This window comes from Ornithorhynchus anatinus, chromosome 12 (assembly GCF_004115215.2).
Source record: "Ornithorhynchus anatinus isolate Pmale09 chromosome 12, mOrnAna1.pri.v4, whole genome shotgun sequence".
Classification (NCBI taxonomy): Eukaryota; Metazoa; Chordata; class Mammalia; order Monotremata; family Ornithorhynchidae; genus Ornithorhynchus; species Ornithorhynchus anatinus.
Window position 1 is genome coordinate 19769610 of NC_041739.1, and position 6752 is coordinate 19776361.

Below are 6752 nucleotides of genomic sequence, written 5' to 3' on the forward strand. Positions count from 1 at the left end.
TATAGTCTACAGAGGGAGACACACATTAAAAATAAATTAAAGATAGGGGAAGTGGGAGAGAATAAGGATATGGACATAAGTGCTGCAGGGCTGAAGGTGAGTGATATCAAGGGTTTAAGGGGTACAGATCTGACTGCACAGGTGATGCAGAAAGGAGGGTGAATTGGAGAAAGGAGGGCTTAGTCAGGGAAGGTCTCTTGGAAGAAATGTAATGTAATGTAATTTTGAGGGTGGGAGAGTGGCGGTCTCTTAGATATAAAGGGAGTGGGAGTTCCAAGACAGAGGGAGGACATAGGCAAGGAATCAGCAGCAAGATAGATGAGCTTGAGGTACAATGAGTAGGTTGGTATTAGGGGACCAAAATGTGCAGGCTGGGTTGTAGTAGATTAGTGAGGTAAGGCAGGAGCAGTGATAACAGCTGAAGCCATGGCCTGAAGTTGCAGTTAGCACTTCACAGCACTTCACCCCCTTCAAAGCCCTACTGAAAGCTCACCTCCTCCAGGAAGCCTTTCCAGACTAAGCGCCACTTTTCCTCTGCTCCTCCTCCCCTCCCCATCACCCAACTCGCCCCCTCTGCTCTACTCCCCTCCCTGCATCACAGCATTTCTGTGTATATATGGACATAATTATTATTCTATTTATTTTATTAATGATGTTTATATATCTGAATTCTATTTATTTATAGTGATGCTGTTGATGCCCATTTACTTGTTTTGATGTCGTTCTCCCCCCTTCTAGATGGTGAACCCACTGTTGGGCAAGGATTTTCTCTGTTGCTGAATTGTACTTTCCAAGCACTTAGTACAGTGTTCTGCACACAGTAAGCGCTCAATAAATATGACTGAATGAATGAATCAGCCAGCTTAACCCAGCGTCCAGTCTTTACTTCAGAGATTATTTGCACTCAACCCTCACTGCACAACCCGGGATCATAAATGTTGACTTCAGAAATCAAGGCCAACCACCAGGGGCAAGGGAAGGGGGGACGAGAGATGGGTGGGTGTGGGGCGGGGGGAAGCTCATCCCCTGTGTTTCACTCTCACAGTGACATTCTTCCAGTTCTGCTCCCACGTAACCATCACACCAATCTCTCTCTCTCTCACACACACACACATCAGGCCCTTTTTGCCTATCTCCGTTCCGTCTTTTTCTCTCCCCACTAAACTCAGATTAATGCCCCGTTTCCACTGAAGCCCTATTTCCTCATTCACTATGCTTCGGAGAATAATATGGTACACTAAACTAGAATTTCCCCTGATCTCTAAGGTCCCAGGCCATTCATTTGGAATTGCAGAACACATTAAAAAAAGTCCATCTATTTTGTACAAAGCTTCTCTTTTACATCCTTGAGTACTACAGCCAGAAATCTCTTGCTTCAAGGAAGTCAGACACCACATACATTCAGATCTACTTGGGTTAAAATCTGAAATACCTATTATGTCCAGTACATTTTGCCAGTTCCTTTTCTACACATTCCTTGGGAGACCTCTGTCTGAGAGTGTAAGCAGTGTGGCCTAGTGGAAAGAGCACAGACTTGAACTCAGAGGCCCTGGGTTCTAATCCCAGCTGTGGGCAGGGAATATGTCAGTTTATTGCTATATTATACTCTCCAAAGCACTAAGTAAACTATTTTGCACATAAAAGCACTCAAGTACAATCACATGAATGAATGAACTCTGTCACCTGCTGGTGCTCTTGGGCAAGTCACTTTACATCTCTGAGCCTCAGTTCCCTCATCTGCAAAATGAGGATTCAATGCCTGTTCTCCCTTCTACTTAGATTGTTAGCCTCATGTGGCACCTGATTATCTTGTCTCTACCTCAGCACTTTACTATAGTGAAGTATACAGTAAGCGCTTAAATACCACTATTATTCTAATCATTATTTTAATGTAGGTTCTTTCACATCTACATTCTACACGCAAGTTCAAGAAAGCGAAAGTGGCACATGCAACCTTCACCTTTGTTAATAATATGGGAGTCTTTCCTAGGAATGCATCATTTAGTATAAGACACTATTAGAGAAGCAGAGTGGCTTAGTGGATAGACCATGGGCCTTAGAGTCAAAAGGACCTCGTTCTAATCCCTGCTCTGCCATGTATCTGCTGTGTGACCTTGGGTAAGTCACTTTACTTCTCTGGGCCTCAGTTACCTCATCTGTAAAATGGGGATTAAAAATGTGAGCCCCATGTGGGACAAGGACTGTGTACAACCTGATTAACTTGTGTCTACCCCAGCGCTTAGAAGAGTCCTTAGCACATAGTAAGCACTTAACAAGTTCCATTATTATTATTATTCAATGTTGCCTTAGCTCTGCTGATACCCATACCCATCCTTAATCATTTGGGGACTTTTTCCATTCATGTTTTTCTCCTGCTGGTGGCAATCTGCTGAGTCAAAGCTGAAGACTGTTTTGTTAGGCTTCTACAAACCCATTCAGTCCGTGTTTCCCCATTCCTCAAGTACGCCCAATGGTTGTTGCCCATCTACCTCTACGTCAAACAGAAACTCCTTAGCCTTGACTTGAAAGCACTCCAGCAGCTCAATTCTTCTACCTTACCTCGCTGATTTCCTGACAACCCAGTCTGCGCGACTTCACTTCTTTAATGCCCAATTTACTCAATGTCCCTCGATCTTACCTATCTCACAGCTGACCCTTTGCCCACACCTTCTTTCCGGCTTGGAACTCCCTCACTGTGCATATATCACAGACCACCATTCTCACTACCTTCAAAGCCTTATTAAAAATCACAACTCCTCCAAAAGGACTTCCCTGATTAAGCCCATTTTTCCTTTACTTCCTCTCCTTTCTGCATCACCTGTGTATTTGGGATCTGTACCCTTAAAGCCCTTGATATTCATCCCCTCTCAGCCCCATAGCACTTATGTACCTATCTGTATTTTTTTTTATTTTAATATCTGTCTCCGCCTCTAGATTATGAGCTCCTTGTGGGTTAGAATATGTCTACCAACTCTATAGTATCGAATTTTCCCAAGCATTTTGTAAAGTGCTCTTGTCTTATGCCGTCGAGTCATTTCTGACCCATAGCGACACCACAGACACATCTCTCCCAGAACACCCCGCTCTCCATCTGCAGTCGTTCTGGTAGTGTAACCATAGGGTTTTGTTGGTAAAAATCTGAAAGTGGTTTACCACTGTAGCCTTCCGCACAGTAAACTCGAGTCTCTGCCCTCGACTCTCTCCGATGCCACTACTGTCCAGCATGAGTGAGTTTTGACTTGTAGCAGGGTACCTTCCACTCACTAGCCACTGCCCAAGCTAGGAATGGAATGGGTAAGCCTCTGCTTGACTCTTCCTCCCATAGTCGAGACTGGTAGAGTAGTGGAAATTCTCCAGGTGCAACCCTGAGAGGGGAAGAGTGCTCGGCACACTATAAATACTCAATAAATTCCACTGATTTAATTAATCAGATTTACCTGATCACTTGAGGCTAAGTCCTAGCAGCCCCCTGCAGCTTCATTTGGGCCACAAGGTAGGGAGAATTGTCTCATTGTGCTGCTCCAAAACCTCATTGATCAATCATATTTTTTGAGAACTTACTATGTGCAGAGCACTGTACTAAGTGTGATCAATCATATTTTTTGAGCACTTAATGTGTGCAGAGCACTGTACTAAGCGCTTGGGAGAAGACAATACCACAGAGTTGGTAGACACATTCCCTGCCATCAAAGCATGAATGATAAAATTACTAAGGTCATACAGTAGCCCCATGAAGTCAACAAATACACCATGCACTCTTGGGGCTACTTATTTATTATATTTTAAATAACCTGCCAGGCTTGAGAAAAAAGATTATTCCTATTACTACTATCCTCACCTGATTTTGTTTTTAACTAGCATCCTAAATCCCTTGGCGGGGGAGAGGGGGCTTCCACCTATATAATCCAATCAACTCCCATGATCCTGAGCATTACCATTGAAATGTTAGGAGTACCTCAGGGAGCTTATCTCTTCTGATATTCAGTTGTAGTAAACAGGTAGCAGCCTCAAATCAAAAAGACAATTGGCCTGGGAGCTAAGATGACTCTGAGATACCTTCTCCAGCTACAAAATAAATTTCTCCCCAGTTGAACCATGAGTAGAATCAGGTTCCCTGATTCTTACTGATTTTATCCTACTCCATTCCCCAATTTCATATGCACATTAGCATGTGCCTTATACTTTAGATAAGTTATTAACTAATTATTAACCATTACTACCTCACACCTTTCCCATTAATCACAGTGACAGATGGACACCACCTCCAGTCACAGGCTCTGAACTCAATGTCAAACAATCTCACTGCTAAAGGAGATGATGCCAACCATGAATTGGCTCTAAAAACCTTCTGTTTAACCAGCGCCCCCCTTTCCTATTGCTCTTTATTGTCCTGCCTTTTTCTTCTTAGAGAATCCAATATTTCAATATGGAATAACTCCTTACGGAATTCTGGGATATTGTTTTCTGTTAACAGATAACATATAATGATGATAAATGATGAACAAGATAGGAACCTTAAAGCTGTTATTCCCCTCAAAGTGTACTTCACGGGTACACTGGGTATTCCTGCAGTTCGAAAACTGCAAATCTGGAAAGAATTCTCCATTCCTTCTCCTGGCAGCCTCAGTCAAAGAAATGATACTAAACAGAAAATGTAAATCAACTGTGATGTAATACTGAGCTGAATGATGCCTTGAAAATGTCGAGGGTATATAAACAGTTTCTGTACAACAGGGCTTTGTTCTGACTTGTCATCTCAATGGAGGCTTACCTTTTCCATGTTTTCCCTGAATAAATTAATGTTCCACATAATATTTAATGCCCTCATCTGAAAAGGTTCATTTTTATTTACCTTCATCTTAAAATACCTCTCTCTTTTAAAGTAAAAGTTCAATTTTATTCCCTATCTATTGTAAAATTGTAGAAGTCAGAGACTGCACAATTACATAATAGCAGAAAGATAGGGTATGTTGACATAAATTAAATTGTTTTTTGAAGTGAGTACAACTTATGGAAACTAACACAGGCTTTTCTACAGATCCCATTGAACACCATATTAATTGAGTTGAAAAAATATTGTAATGATGTTTCATGAACTTACTGGAGGAGATGTGCAAGAATGGTGAGTTTTCCTTATATATAAGAGATGCTGAGAGATGAATGGAATACTTATTTTAAAGGGGGAATGCCTTGGAAATACTGCAAAGTCTAAACAGCAAGCTACTTTAGTGACTCTAGGAGATGCAGGAGACCAAAATATTTTGAACTTCTTTATGAGAAACCAATAGCAAGATGTACAGTTTGACAACTTATCCCACTACTCTCTCTTCTAATACCTCAAGAACATCCTTTTTCTGGGTGAACCTCCTACAGCCAAATATGATACTTGGTATTTAGAAGCTCTTAGGAAACATCTTATTTCAGTACTTCCTACATTACTATCTCAATTTTACAGATTGGAAAACCAAACCAAAGAGAGGTCAGAGTCTGTGATAGGATTGGAAATAGAACTAATTAGTCCCCTCTCTCAGTTTATGGCCCCTCTTCTCAGACAGAGATTCATTTGCTGGTGGAGGTTGTTAAGGCTACTAACTAGGGAAAATGATTTTCTCAAGTATGGACAACTACTATAGGAGTATTATGGGCATCAAAGGCAATCATATCAGTTTTCCTGGGACTGGCAATCCAGAATCATTTATCTGTGCGAACAAGACAATATCCTACTTTAAGAAGTGGGCTTTTCATACCAAAATATTCTTCAGCCTAATTCCTGAGTTAGTCAGTTCCAACCACAAGGTTATGGGGCAGAAAGTCAAGTCTAAATGGCTAAAGGACTGTGTAGGCACATCCACAAAAACTGCTGACAGCAGACAGTGCAGTTACTGTAACAAAGTCTGCAAGCAGAGAAAGTCTGAGTCATACACACACACAAACATATACCCCCCACACAGTAATGCATCAATTTTTTTTTTCCTCCTCAAATTTAGGGACTAAATAGTTACATTACAGTTCAACTTTTAGCCCATTGTATGTCGGTTCTTTTTCAAATGATTTACATGAAACTCTCAAGTTTGAAAATACAGGACCCTAAAGTAAACAAGAAATACTTCTCCTACTTGTAAGAAATCTTGTTCTAATTAGGCTTCTCATTTTTATGTCCAGATGCTAAGTTGGAAAGTTTTGGGGTTTTTTTTAAGAATCAAAAAATCTGCCAAAAATACGAGTTCTGATTTTTTGGAAGATGCTCGATGTCAAATTCTCTATAATGTTGGTTCTCTAGTGTTTCCATATTAGGAACTGAAAGTGATCATAACGGACACACGGTTAGCCAGTACCTTGGCAGAATTGCTTTGACCCTTGCTCTCATGATGGGTCAAATTGCTTTTTTTTTTTCCTCCAGCCACTACAGAAATCAGAAGACAATATTTGCTCTGACCCTCCTTGATAAGGAAGTTGAGAGGTGGGCAGGGAATATGTCTGTTATATTATTGTGCTTTGCTCTCTCAAATGCTTAGTACAGTGCTCTGCCCATAGTAAGCCCTCAATAAATAAGACCAATTGAGATCTTTAGATAAAAATATCACATGGATAGGCTATTGATGCTTGGTTTCAGAATTACTCCAGACCTATGACATCTCCTAGTGGAAACAGCAAGGACTAGGAGGGAGTCAGGAAACCAAGGTTCAAGTCCCAGCTTTGCTGCACACCTGCTACGATCTTGGGCAGAGCACTTCACTAGGCCTCATTTTCCT

At 41.2% G+C, this 6752-nt stretch overlaps 1 non-coding gene across 1 annotated transcript; it reads right to left on the reverse strand.

The window, feature by feature from the left end:
- Positions 1-3237: 3237 nt before the first annotated feature.
- Positions 3238-3375, reverse strand: LOC114815864. Its single transcript, XR_003763665.1, has one exon. It is a non-coding gene; the product is annotated as a small nucleolar RNA SNORA7 (small nucleolar RNA).
- Positions 3376-6752: the final 3377 nt, after the last annotated feature.